The sequence below is a fragment of the Xiphias gladius genome, chromosome 1 (genome assembly GCF_016859285.1).
Source record: "Xiphias gladius isolate SHS-SW01 ecotype Sanya breed wild chromosome 1, ASM1685928v1, whole genome shotgun sequence".
NCBI classification, from domain to species: domain Eukaryota; kingdom Metazoa; phylum Chordata; class Actinopteri; order Istiophoriformes; family Xiphiidae; genus Xiphias; species Xiphias gladius.
This window is the reverse complement of record NC_053400.1, coordinates 11,111,521-11,135,366: the sequence shown is the minus strand read 5'-3', so window position 1 is coordinate 11,135,366 and position 23,846 is coordinate 11,111,521. Positions and strand designations below refer to the sequence as shown.

General features: G+C 42.3%; 1 protein-coding gene across 17 annotated transcripts in view; it reads left to right on the top strand.

The window, feature by feature from the left end:
• celf6 (CUGBP Elav-like family member 6) overlaps positions 1–23,846 on the top strand; it is a 127,351-nt gene that overhangs the window by 62,708 nt on the left and 40,797 nt on the right. The gene's annotated exons all lie outside the window — the stretch shown is intronic.

Here is a 23,846-nt window from a genome sequence, read left to right as displayed (position 1 = left end):
GTTAGAGAAAGACACTGACTTAAGACACAACTTGTTTGTTTGAATTGAACTAAAACCATGGTCTTTCCATAACCTTAACCAAAGCACTTTTGTTGCCTAAACCCGACCACCTCCTGGTGACTCCACTTCAGTTGACAAATCTAGCGCTTCATTCATTCAAAAAACACATTGCCTCTGAACATAAACCAGCCAGTGATTATGTTTCCTACAAAACTTATTTGCTGTTGCAGTTTAGTTGTATAAAAACATAATTTCTAGGAGACAGGGTCGCTCCATCACATGGCTGATCACCCTCATGACAAGTCAAGGAGGAATAAACTTAATACAGTATAATCAAACATTGTATTGAAAATTTCTTACAGGGGCAAGAAGCTATGTCACTCATAGGAAAGTAGGCGATCTACAGTGATTAAAGAAAGTCTGCCTCCTTTAATCATGGGTTAAGGGGTATGGCGGCAATTACGGGGCTTGCGCTCAAACCGCCCTCCAAAAGGGGAACTAGGCCATCAATTTCTCACCTCTCTCTTTTCATATATTTTGAAAATGTAGAAAGTAAAGATACTTTTCATCAAACATCTTATGGCTCTTTCAGTATATATAGAGGGAAAAAAATGCTTCAGTGTCTGCTGAGTAATACAGTAGTTTTGCTATCAACAACAGCTTCTGGATAGGTGTAGTTATCCTGCAGCTCAGTTTGATCTTCTTTATCCTCACTGTGACAAAGGCCAGTCAGGTAGAACAGGTCTGGATGTGTCTGACGATCCCCAGACATCCGGAGGGGAGATATAGTGTGAGTTTAAAAATGCAAGGAGGGAAAATTGGGATTCAGTGTAAATGTACAAAGGTAAACTTCAATAAAGCAGCGTGGGGACTAGTTCTGCTCTTTTATCATTTATTGGCCAGTGCTCTCTCAGCCTGCTGGGAGTTGTCCCACTTATTCCACCATACACTCTCTGCCACGTAGGTGAACCCTCTTAATATGGGATAGGCCCCTGCCTCTCCTGTAGCCTGCTGCCTGATCTGATATCAGGCCAGTGGGAAGGTTTGCTCGCATTTTCACTCCAACTACATTTCCCAGAAGGTCTAACTCTTGGCTATACTGAACCTGGGGGCACACTGATAGAGAAAGGTCCTCAAATCTGATTCGGAACTAAGTGGAAAAACATGATGAATGAATCAGCCTTTGTGCGAGCTCATATTTCATCTCCAAACACGTCAACTGTAGCAAGCTGTCCTGTTTTGAAGGCGAGTTGCGAGGGAATTTTTAAGAAGTAGAAGCATTCAAATGTCTCCAAGTCAATTTCATCCCCCTTTTCCTCTAGTCAGTCATGGATTGTCTCTCCTCTACCATCGTGGGTAATTTGTTTCCTCATGTTTACCACATCAGACATGGCTTTGATTATGCATTTTGTGTTGGGGAAATGAACCCATCATTTCAGCTGTAGATGGCATTGAACCGAGCCCCTAGCCTGGCAAAATGGACGTAGATGTCGAACACTTTTGATCGCGCTACAAAGTGACTGACTCCATTTGACCCCTGGGAGGGCGGGTGAATATTGTCATGTTGTATAGCGTACATCCAAATCTCCTTTCCTTTTTCAGACCCGTCTGGATAGGCCTGAGTTTGCCTTTGTTGTGTGCTATTCCACTGACACTCTCACCCTGGATTAAAATCTTAATTAACTTGAGTGTCAGTCTGTCTTCCTATAGTTGAAAAGGCAAAGAAGGGGAGACTGAGGAAGAGAGGGGACTGTGGCACATGGGATCATGGGATGCTTGCAAATCTACTGCAGGGGGCACCGTTAGTGTGGCTGGCACTACTGCTATGCTTTGTCTGCTGGGCCCCTCCCCCTCTCGGCTCACTCTGTCTCTCAGTTTGTTTCTGTCTGTCTCTGTGATAAACCCTCATAAAGCAGAGGTTAGGGCATGGAAGAGAGGCAGATGGACAACTCAGGCTTTACTAAGACAGAAAAACACTGGATCTCTCTCAGAGCATGAACTCATGTTATGAGGCTGACATGGCCACAAAATTAAGATTTCTTCCAGCTTTACTTGGGAGGGTGAGTTGCGAGTATGAACGTTAGCCGTCATTCCTTGCCACAGCCGCAGGCACTGGCTAGTCAACGTGGTCTGATCATGTGGGTCACCTTCAAGAAAAAAATGACACGCCTGATCAAAGGCTCGCCATTTGCCGCTGGGATGCCTCAGTATTTGCACCCAGCTGTGCCTGCCTGCTTGTCTGACCTTGGCCTCACGTCATGGGGGTTTGTGTGGCAAATAATGACTAATCTGGCCCCAGCTAGTGCTCCTTTGGTGTCCCCTTCATCCCCATCTTGGCATTCTGTTCTGAGTTATATGAGCTCCCGGCCTTTCCAGGGAGCCCTGATATTGCTGTGCAAGAACGGCTGATCGTAGGATGGACATTCGTCTCTAAGGTGGCCAGGATGAGTGGTGGGTGGTGCTGGCTGTTTTGGTAGGTGGGTGCCAGCTGCTGTGGCTCAGGTGGTAGCACAAGTTGTCCACTGAAACCAGGGTTGGCAGTTCGTTTAACGGCTCCTCCCATCCGTGTGCTACAATTGTCCTTGGGCAAGACACTGAACCCTAAGTTGCCTCACTTGTAAGTCGCTTTGGAAGAAAGTAAATGTAAATATAATGTCACGGTAGAGGCAGCATGGTTGAGAAAATTACACTGTCAGTCAGTCATAAGCTGTTAATGACAAAATGAACAGCTTGGGTCAACTCGGCCAATATTTTCCCAGTCTGGGTCTACCCCTCCAGGGGAACTGCATGAAGCACCTTGCCTGATGGCGGCGCTGTGTTGGGCAATCATGCTGGCTTTTCTGTACAGCAGCCATATATCCATGAAGGCTGGGCCTGCAAAATCACGGCCACTATGACAACTCTCACACCAGCTGCCTTTATCTCCACAGCTTTGTTTCTTTGTCAGTGTTAAATACCATTTGAATTCCAAATGGAGCATAAACAACCCCTAATCTGAGTACAGAGAATAGTGTTTTTTTTTTTCTGTTCTAGTATGACAGCTTTTATGTGCTGAGGCTATTCTATCAGCTTCCTATGAAAGCCCCAGTGTTTTTTTTTCTGTCTAAGCTCTCAGCTAGTGATCCGATGGGCCTCCCACTGCAAATGGCAAATGTCTCTTCCCATGTAAAGCACTCATAGCTCTTTATTGAGGATCATTGCACTGGCAGTATCTTTCAGCCAAACATCAGCGTTGCCATTCAAATGCTGAAATTAATTCTGCATCCAGGGTAAAAACTCTCTCTCGCTCTCCTCTCTCTCTCTGCTTCTCCCCTTAATATAGCCAGGAGCTGCTTTTTTTTTGTTTGTTTGTTTGTTTGTTTGTATTTTCTGGCAAGAATGTCTTTGCATCTGAAATGTGCATTAATGCACAACTAAGGTCAACTCAGCTCATTTAAAAAACAAAGCATTCAGAGAGTTGTAGGTCCATGGGTCTGCTGGGACACAGGAAAGATTTATTGTCTGCCCTGTGCTTGTGTTGCCGCTCCTCGTTACCAGCCAACTCTGACCCAATCCTGCCGACACCGCACAGACGCTTTATCTCCACAGACAACGTCTGTATGAATACATTTTAGTCAATGTGGAGAGCCATGGTGCCCAGACTAGTGCCCTGGCATTGCATGACACCACAAACTGTTGGGAGGGTCGGGTGAGGGAGAGACACAGGGAAAGGGAGAGACATCCGCTCTGGTCACCCAACCTACAATGCCCTATTGAGCAGGGACCTATAGTATCCCTCTGGTTTACTCTTTACCTGTATGCATTAGGTTGTTTTTTTCGAGAGAAGAGTGGAGACGGGAGGTGTGATGGAGAGTAAGGGAATGCCTTGCCATATGGCTAATTCCCTGCTCGGGTTGAGAGAGAGGAGCAAAGGGAGAGAAGGCCCTAGAGACAAGCAGAGAAAGCACTTTGGGAAAAACATCTACTTTTTCCAAGTCATTTAATCTTCCATTGCTATAAGAATCTAAATTTCCTTAAAATCGGGAGAAAACTACCATTGTTGCTCGCACAAAGGCTGATTCATTCATCATGTCTTCCTTAAAATCGGGAGAAAACTACCATTGTTGCATAGATGATCTGACTTGATGCAATCCAACTTCTTTTCTGTGAATAAGCTGACATTACCCTGCTACATTTCAGTAACGGTATGCGCTCTTGGAAGTTCTTGCAATGAAATTAAACTAATTGGTAAACAATTGAAACATATTCAGTTGAAAAATAACCAACAAGGGTTGTTTTTTTTTTTTTTTAACACCAAACCCCAGTTAAACCGAATACCTAATATGATTATTTTTTGCAGTGTGGGCATGAGCAGCAAGCACAGGGTGGGAGTCACAAAAAGACCTTTTATCTTGCCATCTCTCCCTCTCTTCAAGAACGTGCCTGGAAGATGTAATGCTTACTAAAACCCTGCCTCTCTATGTAGGCCAGCAGCAAAGCAATGGCGCTTTGAGAACGGGGACTCAGCAGTAGATTTTAACTTTTTAACTATATGGATGGTCCTTGTGTGATACTGGACTGTAAGAACCTACAGGTGGGTGAGTGTGATAGTTTAATGGATTGTTTGAAATGGACCATCAAGCATCTTCCCCCAAATTAATGACACTTAACATGTTGGAAATATTTTTACCTTAAGTAAGGAAGACCCAGAGAGAAGCAGATGGGATAAAAGTAAAACAGAAGTAAGATCGTTTCATTTTTGGGGAGAAAGGATTGGGCGTGGAACAAATCAAAATAATAGTAAGAGAGAGTGCTCCTACAATAGTGGGTAGAGTTCAAAAGGCAATTGACTGCTATGGCAAATTATAGACGTCATTTGCTGGTACTTGTAGTTCACTGACTCTTCTACCAGTGACATGTCAGCAGAATAGAATTATTTCTTCAACCATAATGACATTGGCCACTGCAGCTTATCTTAAAATGGTTTTGGCTTTCCGTCATAATTACCGAGGACCAAAAGCAGAGCACGACACCATAGCAGCCATTTCGATTGCTCATGCTGTATGAGGTACAGTATTTATGGTCAAAGTTAACAAACACTTAACAAAAAATTACAAGGCAGGGATTACAGTATCGTGGGACTTGAATAACTCACAGCAATTCAAAATAGAGATGATGGGCTTTTTGGAAGGGTTGAAAGACGATGCGGTTGCCAAAGGACTCACTCTTTGTTGACGTTGGTGAGGAATATGCTGCAACATCAAAGCAGCTGATTCCATCACTTGATGAGGCATGTGCCTTTAAATAATTGACATTCATTCATCAGATAACTTAAATCGGTCACTACAGCTGCAGCAGTGTCTGAACAGTTCTGGATAATTGAAACCGGCAAAGACAAGTTTTCATATACAGGGAGGGCTGCACTATTTCTCTTAATGTTTGGCTTAACTAGTAGCGCTGACACCTGCTACCTTGTGTGGAATCTAAACTTTAACCCAAATGTATTCACTGATTCATCTGATTTTTATCATGGTTGTTTATGGAACTTTTTGTTTTATTTTGGGATCAAGACTGTGTTCTGTCAGGTTTGTTCCATGAAACAGACAAGCTAGTCCTACTATGTCTTCTTGTACAATATCATTTACTCCTATTTTTGAAACCGATACATTGTTTATGTAGAGTAAGAGTTCCAAGTCTAGGTAGCAACTAAGTGATCACAATGTAATAGTGAGGCTAAGTTTTTGTCTTGTGATTTTTCCCTTTGTACTTTATTAATAAGGCCGATAAAAACAATGAGTGGAAAATGGTATTAATCATTTTAATCCAAGATCTTTGCATAAAGAAAAAACACCAACAACATAAAAATCAAACTCATATGTCATATATGTCAACATGTATGTTTATGGTTGTAAAATATGTGGTCACAAATCACAGACTGGGCATTTAAACTATTTTTGATTTCATATGTCTAATTTAAAAAAATCTGTGGTTGAGAGAGAGATAACACAAATTGTATTCATACTGCTCTGCCATTTACCCAGACTGACTAACAGTAAGTGCATTAGTAGACTGAGCTCAAATTAGATCTCCAAAAATTCAAAAATCCAACATCATAAAATGCAGCATTTGGTGCCACTGTGCACTGATAATATTCTGACTGTAGACTGATCAGAGCGAAGGGCAGACACATAAGGGATTTTTGTTTTCCTTTTTTTGAGAGGGGTAAGGTGAGAAAAGAGACAAGGAGATTCAGTTGGGAGAGAGTTACAAAAAAGAGACAAGGAGAAAGACAGAGACATACAAAGAGAGAGAAGCCAATGATGCTGCTCATGCACTGGGATTGCCACGCCCACTGAGCAGCCTGAGGCTCTGGAGTGAAGGAAGGATTTCATCTGTTTTATCTCCTCGGTCTTCTTCTTATTTTTTTTTTTTTTTAAGTTACACAGAGCACGTCCCTTTCTTCCCTTTTCCCTGCTTCAGTGAGGCAAAGATCTTAATCGCCCCTGACCGTAATCTACCAGAGTGGAACGCTTTTCTTCAATAGACAAAAAAATGAGCTTATAGATGCTGCACCCTGCAAGGGTATAACATCACAGGGTTGTCCTCTGGTAAAAGGGGAGGGATGCGCAGTGTGTGTTTGTGTGTGTGTGTGTTTTGTCAGGTTGGTTCCTGTTGCAGCGACGTGCACAGTAATAAGCAGAGGGTGACAGGTGAAAAAGCAGAAAAAGAACACAGTATGTAACTTTATACAACTTCTCCCCATCTCGTCTTTTGTCTACACAGAGTAGAATAAAATGGCTGTGTTAACACTGATTTTTCCATTTGTGTCTTTTTTGTGGATGTACTTCTGGAAGGATCAATTAGTTGTGTTTACACCTGGGACAAAGCGAGTGAATACCGCAATCTCCATCCCATTTTAGTAGTGATGTGCTAGCGCTGGATGACCAGTCAGAGACAGATGCAGACTACTCACAGCAAAGTCCAGATGCTGTGGTACAAACTGTATTAGCCACCAAAAAGGTTGCGGGGGGCTGTAGGTTTAATCTTAGGGGAAGATTTTGTTGACATCTCTTGAGTCAATTCTGACGAATGACAGTGCTGCAATATACGTCCACATATCTGCCTCTAAAAGCCAAATATATATATTTTTTTATCTCCTTGCAGTCAGATGGGTTGGCATATGACAGTTTAGTGTGTTTAAAAAGTCCACTTATTTATTTACAGTAGACAATTAAGTATCTGTTTTCTTTCAGACAACTGAAATCACAGAGAGATCGCTTTTGTTGCCACAGCCAATTCCCCTTAAAGTTTCTCTCTTCCTGTCTGTTTCTGTGTGTCCTCCAAACTCTTCATTTTTTCCTTTTTTCCTCTATCATTTTACTTTCAACATACCTCGTTTTTATATTTCTCTCTCTTTCTCTGTCACCTCATTTTATTCTCATCGCCTTTGTCACTCTCTCCTTCTCTGTCTTGGTCTTTTCTTGTTCTTTTGTTTCGCTGTCACTTCCTCTTTCAGCAGTGTGTTTTGTCATTTCTTTCTCGGTTCCTGTCTTTTTGCACACTTTAATGCCCCCCCCTCCTTTATGTGAAGTCCCTGAAGTCAGAGAGAGAATATGATTTCCAAAATCCACAAAAAAGTCACTTGCACACGGTATTCACCGTGCATTATTTCACTTGAAAAGTAACACTCACCCACCTAGCCTAGAGCTGAAAGCTGGCACATCAAACTTTCCAAGGATTCATCTGAGGTTTAGGCACAGTAGTTAGGCAGAAGTGTACATAATATGTGGCTCTGCTGGCTCTGTGAAGGGGGGCTGTTACATGGTGGGGAGAGAATTTTATCCTAAGAGCTTTGTGTAATCCTTATCTCGGTATACATATTGTCTCTTTGTCTGTGGCGCTTCAGTTAGCCTGCCTCTCCTGAATGCTGAATGGTGACCAAGCAATGGATAACTCAGGGAGTTTTTTTGTTTTTTTGTTACACCCACTGATATTAGAATTTGAAGGTTATTTAACTTATTATACTATAGGTGGCATGTTAATGATTACCAGGGTATCAGTGTAAGTACACAGGTGTGTGTTTGTACCTGTCCTGCTGCTTGTGCGCCACGTTTCCTTTCACCAAAATAAATATTAATCTTTCTTTTGTGTTCGTTACATAGCAACAAATCATTTTCATATTTGTTTCAGCCGATGCTGAACTGGAAACCGCACGTGCCGACTGACAAGCCTCACTGTGATACCTCCTTGTTAAGCGCTCATGTTGTCCGTGTCTCTGTGAACAGTGTGGATTGGCAAATTGGATAGAATCTCATCAGGCGTAAATAATGGCAGCTATCTGTAAATAGTATTGGAGCAGGGGAGCAACAGATGCTGCTCCTGGTGAAGGAGAAAAGCCTGCTCTCCTCCACTGAGCCTGCTCCCCGCATGCTGCCACTCACGTATTTGGCTCCCATTAACACTGATCTATATTAATTCCTTGGAAAAAAAAGGATGAATAAGGAAGTTGATTAAGGAAATGAAAATCTATTCTGCTGAGCTGAAGCTCAATGTGTTCCAGTCTGTTTCACACTCTGGGATTTTTAAACCTTAATGGCTATCCAGTTAGTCACAGATCAGCGAAGCAATGCTGGGTTACAATGTTTATTTATCCGTCTACTTTCCTTTTTAAACATTTAACCCATCTCCTTCAAGATGTTTGTATACTTATCAGCAAAAGAAAAAGACTGAAGTCACATCCCAAATTGACAATAAATCTCTAACCTTTCATGTAACTAGTCTCTTTAAGCAGCTACCTGATCTCAAATTCTACATGTGTACAGTAAACGAAAACTCAGTGAGCCACAGTAGTTTGATGAAATGTACCTGGCATTCATCAATAGCTGGAATGTAAGCTAACGCCTTCTCGTGTCCATCGAGGCTTGTATCCTCACATTGATTTTTGGCAAGGCATTTGCTCACCCCAGCCAAGGTCCAAATGCAATTTAAGTGTTGCGTGGGGACGCGTCTCTAGCATAGAACCCGACATGGTGTGGTCAATAGCCCCGGGCAGCGAATGAGCTCTCAAGTGGTATACAGAAACAGCGAGACTTATTTCCTCTTCCAGCTCACCTCACGCCTCCTCATCAAATTAGACGATAAAGGCTGGAGGGCTTTCTGCAGGCCTTCAGCACGCTTTCGCCCTTCCATCTCTAAGAAGACAGGGCAGGCAGACGACAAACACCGCTGCTCACACATGCAGGGGAAAAAAAAACACTTCAATTATTCCATTTAAAATGGCATCAGCTCTCGACCCTCTATTTCAGGAAATTAAATTTCAAAATGGACCATGGTTTCAGCAGCAAAACAACGGCACTTGATGATTAAGGGTGGATTTTAATAATGCCAGATTTTCTTCACAGGTCTGCAGAATATGGGAAATGAATGTAATAATTTACAGGTCTTGAAAGGTTAGTGAATTGAGCAAAAAGCCTGAAAACGTACAGTGCACAAACTTTTTCAGTGATTACTTCTTGTTTATTTAATGGAGTTATTGGAGCTATTGTCATGTATAGACAGGATATTGTAGCGTGATATGGCTAGTATAACAGCTGAATTGTCACAACAGCTTACAGGGTTTTGGCCACTGACGTTGATACCAAACGTATGCCAACATGAGCGGCTATTACCATATGATGTGTTGAGAAGTAACACAAAGCACATAGACAAGTCATAAATGCCACATCCTTTGTTTAAGTGTGTAGAAACGCAGGAAAACCGTCACCAGCCTCAGCTCCCAGCCCGTCAGCCGAGAGAATAATTGCCACAGGAGGCTGATGGACTGTCAGTAGTCACATGAGCTTGTTTCCTCTGTTCTCCTCTTTTCTTCCCCTCTCCCCTGGTGACACAGACAGACGCTACGGAAGCACCTTGTGTTCGCCATGCATGGAGATGAACTGCATATTGCATTCTGTTTCAAGTGTTACAAATCTCTTGCAATAAAATAATAAAAGATGTATTATTCATTGCTTCTACAATGACAAGGGTGGGTGGGGGTGAAATATGCATACGGCACGTGTGCTATTTCAAAAACCAACGCCGGGCAACGTGTGATGAGGGAACATCACATCTCGTCTCCGGTGTCATCAAAAGCTGGAGAGGGGAGATAAGTTGAGCGAGGACAACATGGGCAGATACAGGGCCACTTCATGGCTGGCAAAATGACTGCATTATTTGGAAAGAGAGGGATGCTGGTGTAAATAAGCATAAATTTTCAATCTACTGTATGATGAGAATCCATTTGTGGTCTCCAGGTGTGACAAACAAAAGGTTTGGATGTGTTTTTTCCAGATCTGTCTAAATGGTTTTGCTTTATTTCCCATTGAGATAGGGTGCACAGGGAGTGTGAGATTGGGGTGCTCGGGGTGCCAACTGAGTAATTTTGTTGCCTACACTATGCAGAGGGTATAATTGCAGACCTTAAAAAATACCTATTCTGCCTTAGCATGTGTGAAAAGCTGGTGTTTGGGGGGTGAGGGTAGGTATAGGGAAATGGGCGGTGTGTGAAAAGATGTCAGTCATATTGGTACACGGACATGTGGTGTGTGTGTGTGTGTGTGTACAAGGATGGCCGCACTTTAGAATGAGATGTTTACAACACATATGCATGAGTACAACCAACATACAGTATATATTATTGTAAAAGAATAGAGGAGAAGTGGCTCCATTGTTTCATTCCAAGAAACATCATCACAACAGAGTATATTTATGAGGTAGTGTAAAACGTACTATATTTTTAGGGAACATATTCTATTTTATGTTGGTGATTTCCAAGTGTTTTTCTATTGGCCTAGGGGCCTGTATGAATGAGTAATAGACAAAGTAATGGCTTCATCCTCACACAGCCAAATTTGTTTTTCTTCCCCCTCCCTTGCAAACACAAAAAACTGCCAAAAAATGATAAATAGCAGCTACCCAATTACTCTGGCATCAACGTATTCAGGAATTTATGTTTACATTATCAAGATGTACCAATGCTCTGCATGATAACACCTTGCCACAGAAACAAATGGCATTTACATTTCCTCTGGGTAGTAGCTAGGTGCAGGTTCCTATTCATTTAGCCAGTTTCCCTCATGAAGTAATGGGAGGCCCTGACCTAGAGCCTCTCTGTCAGCCCATTAGTGAGCGTGGAGAGCAATGCATCGGCGTCTCTGCTGTTCAGCCACTCACAAACACCCCCTAGAATCAACACAAACAAGCCCAGAACGCTGCCCCTCCTGCTCCACACACACACGAACACACACACAAACACACACACACACACACACACACACACACACACACACACACACAGCCAGGCAAGATGAAGCTGGGGCATTGATTTTATAATGATGCCTTGGCTGCCTCCAGCCATAGAGGAATTGGAGCTGGCCGAGTTTAGCTCTTGGTTTGTGGAGAGTTTTTGGATGGGAGCCCTGCTAGTTGCTGGGACTGGTCCGGTGGAGAGGCTAGGCTACAGATGTGTGCAGTCAGTGGATCCAGAGCATGTAGAACATGGAGAGGCAGCCATGCCCAACTTTACAGAAGCACCCGGAGCCAAGCATCCCTCCTCAGCACACAGACCTGCAACTGCCAATCAAAGAAGCCTCGGGCGCTGCCACTGCCTTGTGCGCATAAATTAGCATGTATTTGCATAAGAATCCACTCGTTTAGCAGATCCACTTGGCTCTCCCCACCAAATGGCATTTTCTCGGTCCCCCCGCCCTCTATCTCCCACTTTTCCTCTCCTTATCCTTTTATAAGCACCGATAAGAGCTAGAAAATAGTGTGTTAACCCTTTTCATACCAAACCTCTCTTAACACAAATTACATGTGTGCAGGCATGATTGAATGTGTGCATATGCTTGTTTGTTGTGGGTTTGCAAATGAGAAAATTTAACCAACAAATAATTCAGAAAACAAACAAACAAAGATAGGTGCACTAACATATTTCATTGTTGCCCTACAGTTTCTTGAAAATTGCTCTGCAGTTTGTGTGTTTACTCTAAGAAACCTCCATAGAAGGAAAGTTCTGCTTTTACCATTACCAACATCTTTAAAATGTCTTGCACTTCAAAGTTCACACTTTAGCATATGGGTCACATAGCATTCACCAACATGGCTCCATTATTAAGCAACAGCATTAAAGCCTTCTTTCACATGGTTCAACCTCAATAGCCCCCAGAGAGGAGCAGTGCGCGCATACCCTTCTAAATTACAGCTTAGAAGACAGGAAAATTCAGTTACTGTTCAGCAATGGTTACAAGGGAAGGTGAGCGAGACAGAGGAAGAGAATGAGATGACATGAATTTTTCACCATGAACAGTCAATCAGGACACCATACAGCAGGCCTTGCAGGGATTAATAAGCAAAGAACAGAGAGGGCTACCCAGTGCCCCGAGCATAAGTTTTGGGGTGCAGTAATTGGCTAGGATTGTGCCTTCAGAGTCAACTTGAAGCCACGCACATGAGACTAATGAAGGTTTCTCTGACTTTGTTGTACTTTTCTCGCCCATTCTGCTTATTTTCAGCATGGTCCACAGTTCTCATCTGGTAAATTATTGAACGTGTTCTTTGGTCCGTAAAGCTGGCTACGATTGCTAAGTTCTTTGCTCCCAGCTATACTCCACGGGTGATTAGTTACCATGGATGTATTAAACAATGAATGAGGTGTTCAGACATGGTGCCCCATTCATTCTAATGAAAGCTGCTTGCCAAGCACATAGAGTTTACTGAAAAAGATGGTCCTGCTCCCTACTACCGTGCCCATAATGCATGTGTATTAGTGTTTTTATTTGGCTCTGCCTGGCCAGCTACTCGCCCACATGACACCAAAATATCTTGCTATGGTTGCCTGTGGTTTTAATTGTGGGATGACCTGGAAATTTACAACTTTGACCACAACATCCCAGTTGCCACACAGGACAGTGCTGTCCCCAGCTTTAATACAAGCTAGTTACAGAAATCAATGTATTATTTGTTGTTCACATATACGTTCAAAAGGCTGAAAAAGTGACAGCTGCTATTCCATGTGAATGAGCCCTGGCTCTGCAGCCCGGTACTCCCTGCAGAGTTTGCTGTTATAATACAGGGGAAAGTTGAGAGAGGCTCAACTTTATCCAAATATTCTCTGATGCAGTACGAGCAACAGTCAGTCGAGAGACAATCGCAATCATCTTGATTCCAGCGGAAACAGAAGCACAGTTAATTACTACTCCCCTCCACTATGCAAATGACCTTTAAACAAAATAGAGGAAAAGCTGATCATCATGGTCTCCACCTTCCCAATTCTCTAAGATGTGTGTTTTACAAGTTACTGGGACATAAAAAAGGGAGAATGACGTGTGGAAACACATCGCAGACAACGTTGGTGTGTCTGGCGGCAGCAAAGATGGCAGTCGGAGCAGTGTATGTATATTATGTGGTCAACACAACGCACCCTGAGAACCACAGATTTATGAGAGGCCAAAACACACTGTTGGGCATGATGATGCAGCTACAGCAAACAAAAGGGACACGTAAGACAATCGCTTGAAGGTAAATTAATGTGACCAGTGTTGTGTATGGAAGAGAAATTGTGCCTACAATTATGGACACAGATTTCTTCCACCTTCCACATAGCATGCACCCATGCACACATATGTGACCCTTGCCCGACTTATGAGGGAGACGTCATGTAATGCTAAACATGTGCATCTGTGAGGGAGGCATTAATTACTCACCAATACATCTGCAGGTTAAATGTGTGTTTAGGTGAGAATCTATGTGATAGATGGATCTATATGGAGGGTGACTAGTACCAGCATGTGTGACTTCGGCTTGATAACACTAAGGCAAAAGTCACATCTAGAAGTTAAGTAAGTTAAGTGTGTATTTTGATGTGTGCCTATATGTATGGGTGCTAGTGTGACAATCAAAAAGTGATAACATATACTTTTAAGTTAGGCATGTTTATTCCTTGAGGACAACTGGAGATTTTAGGTCAGCCTTTGTATTTACGCATGTTTGTGTTTTTAATTTTACGTCTACACAGCAGCTCAAACCCCAGGAGGTTGTGCAGTCGCTCAGGGGGCCGGTCTCCATTCCCAGGCTCCCTGCTGGTCTAGGCAAACGGCTGAGCTCCCTGTCACCATCTCCAACCTGTGTTTCCTTCCCTTACTCATACCGAATATGAGTCACACACACTCAAAGAAACACACACACCCAAAGGGCTTAGGCTGCCCTGTCTTATCCCATTTCCTCAGTCCCTTTGATCCCCAACCCTCCCAAAAATACATTGCCCCCCTTGCAGTGTTAACTTCCTGCCATGCTATTTAAGCTTCCTTGTCTGCCTGCAGCGACCACAGCTTTGGCGCTAGCTGCTGCTGTCTCCTGATGACAGTGGCACAAGAAAAACAGGCTGGGGGGTGTCGGACAACGGGAGCAGGACAAAAGGCCCTGAGGTGCACCACAAGATAAGGACGGCTCATTACTGCCGAGGAAGGGTTAATGTTCACAAGCGGCTCTGAAGGGCCCCTCCCCAAATATCGCTGCTTGTTATGAGAGCTAATGGTGTCAGCGGAGGGCTGTGCTTGTTGATTATCTTAAATTGAGGACTAATAGAAGTGCGTGAGGATAATTAATGACTGAAAGAGAGCCTAACAAAGACAAGAACACAACGCTGTGGTCGTGGGTGTTCCCGGGTTAAGCGTGTCCCCGGACAACATGGCAGGGCACCTTATCAGCTGGCCACGTTATCCACAAGCCATCCCATGCCATGCCCTGCCATGCCATGCCATGACACCCACTCCAGCACCCAGACATGCCAGCCTTTGTGGCCAGGCCTAATTAGCTGTCACAGCGGGCGGAGCAGGGACCAGGGACACTATGTGGTCTGCTCTCTGACAGCACAGGTCCCTGCAGAGCTCCCACAGACACTGACCACACAGGAACAATGCGTGTATGTGTGGGGCTCTGAGTGCATGTGCACAGGCATGCATGCATACACACATCTGTGTGTGCGTGGGACAGACACAATGAGAGTTAAAAAAAAAAAAGACAGGACGCGATGCTGATGGGTATACGTGGATGCAGTGTACACATACTCCTTAACAGAAAAGCAGAAAGAAGCTCATTTCATTGAAAATGTTGGTAGAATAGGGTACAGTGTAGGCGTGTGTATGATTGTATGTCTGTGCTTGGAAAAGTTGAATTGCATTTCAGTTAACTTTTGCCTGTCACTGCTTTAGACAGAGATTGTCAGCCTTTACCTTATAGCTATACCAGACATTAGTATAGAACGGAATACAAAACAACAAAATATAAAACAACAAAATATAAAACAACAGAATTGAAAAGACTCGTAATCTGTAATCAGTGCATTATGGATCCAAAAGAAAGGATATATAGTACAGGAATAGAGAGTACAGAAGATACTGAGGATAATACATGTCACAGTGCATAAGAAACATTTTTGAAACAATCCAGCAAATAATGACAAAACTACAGCGTAATCCCCACTGACAGATTTGCAGGTTGAAGTAGATGTGTGTGTGGTTTATATTGCATGTGAATTAGATGTAGTAGATGCCAAAGATACCCCAGACATAGAAGACAGAAAAGGTAAATATCTCATTTTAGGTGCAAAAATGTTTTCTGTGTGCAGATCTGTGGCCATAAACAAACAGTCAGCCTTCCTCTCCCTTAATAGTGGCCCATTTACACGCTTCCTCCATATCGTCAGACCCCTGTCACCTCCCTCCCAGCAAAATACATTACTTAGCGTGTTTCCCTCCAACCCCCTGCTGCGTTTGTCCCTCCTCTGTTGCTTTGTGCATGTGTATGCAGGGAAGACACAGTGCATTCTGATGCTCGCTTCTGTATGCGAACGCCTGTGTAAGCTGCAGTAATACTTCTTTACTGATAGCTCTGCTCACACATACACACACACACACGGTCTCTCTCTCTCACTTTCTCTCTCTCTCTCTCTCTCTCTCTCTCACACACACACACACACACACACACACACACACACACACACACACACACACACACACACACACACACACACACACACACACACAGCAGCTCTATACACTTTCCTGGTTTAATCTATTAGCATTTTTATGTGGCTCAAATATTCAGGCCGTGTTAACCAATGCATCATTATGAGTCGTAAAACTGCAAAAGCCAAAGGAATTATAGGCTTAAATAAATTATGTGATACGATAGTGCAAGTTTTATGAGTTGCAACTTTGCAAATATTCTTTTAAATAATAATAATAAAAGAAAAATATCCTGGAAGCGGGGTGTTCTTGGAAGATGTAAGAAAATGATTCTTCTTGTTAAAGCCCACCTTTAACTGCACATCTATCTCCAGCTATTCACACAATACCTTGTCTCTACAATCATCTCACACACATAATATGAATTGATGGGTTCATTTGTGGTTGTGGCTTTTTTTTTCCTCCTTGCATTGCTAGTGCCATCATTTCCCTCCATGTCCTACTTGTGTTCCAGTAATGTATCTCAAATCATTTCTATTGAGCATACTCATACGCTGTGATGGCAAACATTATACCCGGGCACACACAACAACGTACACAATGATGCATTGTGCATTCGCAATGTAATATGTTTTACACATGGTCACTATACATCACCTCTGATGTTGTGTGAGTAGGTCTATTTGATCCCATTTGGCAGATGGATCCAATTGTCCGGGCTGATATTGGGTTGTGACAGAAAGCAATCTAACGGCAGGCTCATTGATGATGATGAGTTCTGTTCCACTGCACTGAGATCCAGTCCAATTTCAAAAGCAAATTCAGCCATTCATCTTCCAAATAATTGTGGCACTTTATCAATTGCTCCCAGTCTTTTATCTATCACTTCGATTGATGTGATCATTTTCACAAACAGCCTTCTGTCCTAACGGCATTTTGGAACACACTTACAGGGCCGTTTGCTTGTGTGCGTGCCTGCTAGTATGTGTCTAAAGGCATCTCTGCAGAAGTTTCTCAGCATGTGACTGTGTGTATGTGCATGAATGTATGCATTCGTTTCCAAGCGAGCAAGTATGTATTAGTGTGTATGTCTCCATGCGCTTGGTTATCCACATGCATGCATTTCTGTGTGTAGTAACAGTCTTCTATTGCTCATTACAACAATTCATCTTCTGTTCCATTATTATTATCATTTTATTTCTGTGTTTGTTCTGCTGTGTGTATTTATGAGACAATTTAACTATAATAGTGTGTGTTTGATGAGCATCTTCATGGTTGCGCCTCCCATTAGTATCAGCAGCCAGTGAGTGCGTGTTTGTGTGCATGTTGGCAGGTTTATGAATCCATTGTTCCTTTAAATGGGCAGTCACGTGTATGATGTGTGTGTAATATGTGCCTCATATTATCAGCAGCCTGTGGGTGTGAGTATGGCGTGAGATTTTACCTTAAACCTAACTCAATCAATACCCAAATATGTAATGTTGATCTGATATTAGAGGGTTTTTTAGCTCCCTGGAAGTATCTAAAACTAAGACCGAATCAGTGATGATAGCAAAAACAGAAAAGATAAATATTTTCTCCAGAACATCTTATCATATTAACGCGAAAATGAGTGTCAGCTCAAAACAACAAAACTCTATTATTTTTTAAAATTTATCTTTCATTGCACAACAAATCAAAAAAAAAAAGGGGAGAAGATAACTCTCATAATATCACAGCAAAAAAGACACATATTTTATATTTAAGTGCAGTGTATCCCATTGTTATCATAAGCACTCATCAAAAGGAAAGACTGATCATTTTTCACTTACCTTAGTCTGTGAAAACCGGGGGAGATATGTACAGTTGAAATATTTTTCTGCTGTTAAGGTTGGCTTTTTCTTTTATTTTAATAATGTATGGCACCTGTTTGACTTGCTATATGTGGAATGCCACCTGGTTCTGCTATTTTAAGGCAATTTGCACATGCATCTATTATAAAAGAGAGAGCTATCAATGTGATGACACCCTCTCTCAAGTACACACACGAGCATGTAAATATTATTACCCCAAAACTACATACACAATGTGCATCTGACGCGTGTGTAACGTTTGTACACTTACTGTAAGTCAATTCTTGCTGTGATCTTACTGGGAATTATGTTATGTTACGTTCATATAGGGTTGATGTGATGTGACGCGAAGGCTGTCTAATGCACTGGCAGGTGGCTTGTTACAGTGTGTGCTTGTATGTGTTTACTTGTATGTGACTGTAAACACTGCACCATTGCTTGTGTTGCTAAAAGTGTGCGTGTGCATGGTCATAGTGTCGCTTGGTGTTTTTGATGATTTGATGTGTGCACAGTTTGTATATGCATGCAGCCTATGAGTATCTGTGTGTTGATGGTAATGTGAAAATGATGATTGTGATAGTTAGTAAATGAAGTATTTTATTTTGTAAATTCTTACAATGACTGTTACTATTTAAAACTACGAGGTTTTATTTTTCTTCATACTGTGCCTTTTTTATCAGTGAAAATTCAAGTTCTCTGCCCACTTGAATTTCAATAAAAAAGGGTGCATTAGCTAATTAAAACATTAAACAACAATCAAACAAACTTACCCACCCCGACCTTGAGCTATGGTCACCGAATGTTAAAACTTCAGACAATGCAAACTTTAATTACCGTGTAAAAAAAAAAAAAGTGTATTTACCATATGTATTTCATGTATTCTCCACAAACACAGCCACAAACATGTGAATCTGACCCAAGATAAACTTTGTTTGAGCAATATGCTGAACACAGTCATCACCCTTTGGCTTCACTTAATGAATCCCGAGGGGTTTCCATCATAAACAAATGTTACATAAAGTACATGTATATATGATATAATAATGATATTTAATGGTTTTCACCAAAACTGTGTTGACTGTGTGCATCCTAAAGGTCAAACACACAATTAAATACATTCTACTACTAAAATATTTTAGTGTTCTTGATCTCTTCCCTAGTGCAATACAGTAAGCTATTGGAATGGAAAATGGAAGCACTGCTGCATCTTCCAACAACATAAACAGTTTAGTTAACACCCTGCAACTCTTCCATCTGTTTCTAAGCATAGTGGTAATTAAACCAGTCTATATCTTTGTATATCTATAAGCCTCCCTTGCTGAGCCTGTGCCCCATATTCAAAATATCCTAGAAATGTTCTTTGCGTCTGTGCAGGCCATTTTGATTTGTGTGTTAGTGTGTTTGTGTGTGTGCACGCTCTGGGCCTTAAAAGCTCGCTTGCTGGCTGTTGTCATTGCCCATAGCAGAGTGAGTCCAGCTCCATTCTCCCCTTTGCTCTGTGCTCTATGATTGCTCAACGCTGACTCCACTCATAAGCATTGTGGTGTGTACGGGCTGGAGTGCAGACCCGGCCGGCAGGTACATGAGAGGAGCAGAGCAGGATATACACTCATAAATCTGACAGATGCATTGTGTGTCATTACCTTCCACTTATTATTATTCTCCCACTCCTCTTTATACTGCAAGCCACTTTAGCCATTTTCCCGGCCCAGTTCAGAAATGTTTGTGCTGTGGCCTTGTGGAGTGATAGATGCTCCTGGGGATGTACTAGGTTATTGTTGCGATTCCTGCTCTGGCTTTTGTTTGTGTGCAGGGCTCAAGTCTGGGCACTTGACTGTCTGTGTTTGGGTGCATTTATTGGCAGCAGAGTGTGTATACTATTATCAACTTGGATTTTTGTTTTGTTTTGGCACAGATCTCATAGACATACATGCACATGTTTGCTTTCTCTTGAAATCGCAGGAGTTCCACAGAAATGATGAAACATCTCCATTGATAAAACAATATACATGACATTTTGAATATTACTTCACAAAGTTCAAAGTATGTTAAATGCTTCCCATTAAGAGCAATTATTGCATAGATATGCATGGGGAATCCAGGTACTTGTAGATTATAGCTTCTACATGAAAACTTCAATATGTTAAGACTGAAGACAACCCAATGTGTAAGAGAGGCTGTTACATTATGACACACAAAATAAAAAGGAGAACTCAAAGCAAAGCTGAACCTCTGCCTCCTTGTTTCTTAATCACTGGGCCTCTTGTATCCATTATTTGTCCCTTCTCTCTTTCTCTACCTTACGCTGGCTTGCTGCCCCTTCCTCCTTCCATATTCCACCACTTCCTTCATTGCGCTTCTCTCCTTCTCAAATGCACAAATATGTACCGCACACACGCGCGCACACACACACACACACGCAAACACGCGGCCCCGGCTTTGTGTCCCTGCGGCCCAGAGCAAGAGAGAGAGAGAGAGAGGGAGAGAGAGGAGAGAGCAGCAGTCAACTCACAAGAGCAGACCTCATAAAACTCCCTGTCACTTTGACTAATTTGTTAGTCTTGTCTCACCGTGTCGAATCGTCACCCCCTCCTTCCCCCTGATGCACCTCTACCCCGACTCCCCCCTGTCCTTCTTTCCATCCACCCCATAAGGGAAGAGGAGGGAGGGAGATAGGGAGGAAAAGGGGGGGGCAATAAATGTAATATATTGTGCTGGCCACTGGTTGCAGTGATCTACACAGCAATCCATCTACAGTCAGAGGAAGAACAGAGGCTTTATGGAGCAGAGGATAACATGATGGCTCGATTTCTCATCCACTTTCTGTCTCTGTCTGCCTCTGCCCCACCTCAAGACGAGGCCTGCTGGGCACCGGTGGAGTAAAAATAAAAATAGGAGAGGAGAATAGGGCTATTATGAATGTAGACTAGGCTACAGTCCCCAAGACTAGATTGGGTTGGACCGGACCAAGCAAGGCAGGGTGGGAGGTGCAGATGTTCAGCTGGGCCTCTCGGAGCACCAAAGAGCCAATACTGGATTCACAGAGATACAGATAAAGCCAAAACTCTACTCCGGGCGGGGGGGGGGATCAGTTGCCAGGTAATTATGGAAAATGGGACAGAGATTACAGAGACAAAACACAAACACAGAGACGATCCCCTACGATGCTGCAGCATCACACCAGGGAATACTGTGCTAGCTGGATACAAGCAACATTTTTTTGCTGTTGCTGTCCCCCTCCCCATCCCAAAGCGACCCCAAGTACCTAGTCTTTAAATAGGAGCTTGCGCTCAGAGCTAAAAATAGGCCACATTTCACCACCAGCCACCCTCTGCTGAGCTGTCAGCACCCCTTCTCCCTCTTCTTCGCAGTGAGGCAGACACAGCCCTCCTTCATGTGTTTTTGAGGGAGACAGGGAGCGTGTGATCACTCCAGCTCTAACCCATCTCCTTCAGCACACACGGCTCGCTCAACCTCTCCTGACTCACTGGCCTCACAGGGAAGCTGCTGTGAACTCGCACACCAATTTGAGAGAAAGACTCATTCCCGCTGCGCTGGCCCTGTTTCTCTTCCACACAAAAATGAGGGGCAGGATGTCCTGACATGTGAGCGATGGGTGGTGGAAGCAGTAATTTGGGCTGGTACAGTACAGGCTCTGCAGGATCTGGGAGCTTGTTTGCCAGTGAGATCTGCCTAAAGTGAGATAATTGTATTTCAAAATGCTGTTTGTTTTTTTTATGCGAAGGAAAAAAGAGATGATATTACCTGAATAGATCCTGAATGTATCAATGAATTTTGTCCTGTTTGCATTTAGTATTTTCCTTTCATAAGACCGGTATACAGTAGGCTGAAGAAGAAAAAAAACTACCTACCTAAATACCAAAACAAAACACACTATTTTAATACTCACTCTTTAAAGTGAGTATTGACCAAAGTGCCAATTCCATTCGATGAAACAGTCAAATATTCTTAATACCCTAAACTTCCAAAGACACTGATGATAATGATAGAGGTCAGGGCACTTATCGTGGTTCTGTAATGGTCAGAGGTCAGAGTCTTGGTATCCTTATATCTCCTTTTGGAATGAGGTTCCCGTCTCAGCCGGTGCCACTGGCTCTTTATTGGCTCTTTAAGAAAAGTCAGTCTGCATTAAACGTCTTTCATTGAGCTTAAAAGGCTGTAAATGGCATCAACAGCTCTAATGAATTCACTGACGGCGAAATCACAGAATGATAATGAGAGGCATTAAACAATGGAAGGCTTATCAAGAGGATGGTACCTGATGACTTGAAAACTAAATGGTATCTGACGTGTTGGATGAAATGAAAGGAACTGAGATGAAATACCAGCAAAGAGAGAATAATTGACCAGTATTAGTTTTTCTTCATTTAGTTATTTGTTTATAAAATGTTTATTTCATTGTTGAAGCTTGGGGATAAATTTGTCCAGTTTGCTTAGTTATCATGAAAAAGTTTACGACTTAAAGGTTCCCTATTTACACTACATAATAGAAATCCCTCATGCCCACAGAGTGCCACAGATCTTCTCTCCACCACCATATCCTCATCAAAAATCACTGGGTTAAAGTAAGGCAACGGCTGCATGTAGCATTACCTTCTTTTCAAAGCAGAATTGAATTTAAAATTTTCTTAAATTGCAACATAGCTTTATCTCTAGCTGTGATGAACAACCTGATATGGTAGAGCAGAAACGAGGGTGTAATTGTTTCAGTAAAATTTCATGGTGGTGATTGAGAAAACAAGTTATTTTTTTTAGGAAAAAAAATAAATCAACAAATCTCCAGGGGAAGTCATGAAAAAAGGATTATTTGGGGGAATTGTCAATTTATGCAGGGCTCAAACAGAGTAATACTCAATCACAGCTTTGGTAGTAGTGGCTTTGTTGTTGCATTTAGATGCAGCCAAAACTAAAGTCTAAAGTCTAAAATTGGTGACCAGACGTTCAGTATTTGTAAAAACAGAAATTCCTCTTAGAGAGGTTCATCTTCTTCCTTTTGTGCCCTATTTATCAAGACAAACTGTGTATTTGTGTCTTTGCCACTCTGCACCCACCGGACAAGAATATTTTTCTATTTAGACAAACTGGTCTAGACTCTTCCATTCATTTGGTGAGCCATATTCTTCATGTCCAGCTGTGATTGGCACAGCTCTTTAAAAGTTACGAGATGAGTAATGTGACTTGCTGAGAAGGTAATGATTCATCACCACACCCTCCTATTAATATCCCACTTCACCCAGCACGGCCGAGCATGGATGCTCACTGAAGAACAAAAATAGCAGGTGCGCTGGGACATGGCTTCATTGTGCATCATGAGCACATGATACAGCACTTCCACTGTTAAAAAACTTTTTTTCATTGTGAAACCATTGTTTAGAAATATCTTTCATTTTATATTGTATTCCTTCATCTCACTATTTTTTTCTGAGTGACTTGACATTTATTGCACATCAGCACTTAAAGGACTTTTTGTGGGTTTATCCCAGTTCTCACTTTACCAAATATCTACTCAGAAGACTTCAGAATTATCTGTGTGTTTCTGGTGATAGTTCTGTCCAGTGCACAAATTATTACACTGTATGTGAAGGTCTCATAGTTGATTAGCATGTCCTTAAAAATGAGAAATAAAAAATTATAATCCTAAAGTTGGATGGTTAATCACATGCATTCTTTTCCAGACAGGTTCAGCAGACTAAATAGAAGCTAACAACTGAGATAAATGCTTTAAATGTGCAGCACAGGACTTTCCCCTCAAGTGTAATTTATTTGTCCAATTGAATTTTGGATTACTAAAATGTCCGTCCTCGTACTGGATTAAGCTAGTCATCTAAAAAGAAAGTAAGAAGTGTAAGAGTTACAGTCAAAGTGACTCAACAGTAGAGGAAGAGTATAAAAGCTCACACTTTTGTCATGGTTCTCAGAGAACATTTTTCTGTATTTAGAGTGTGGATAGCATTTCTCCTTGCTTGCTTTGTGAGCAGTGGTATTCACAAAGCATGGTCAAACGTGGTCA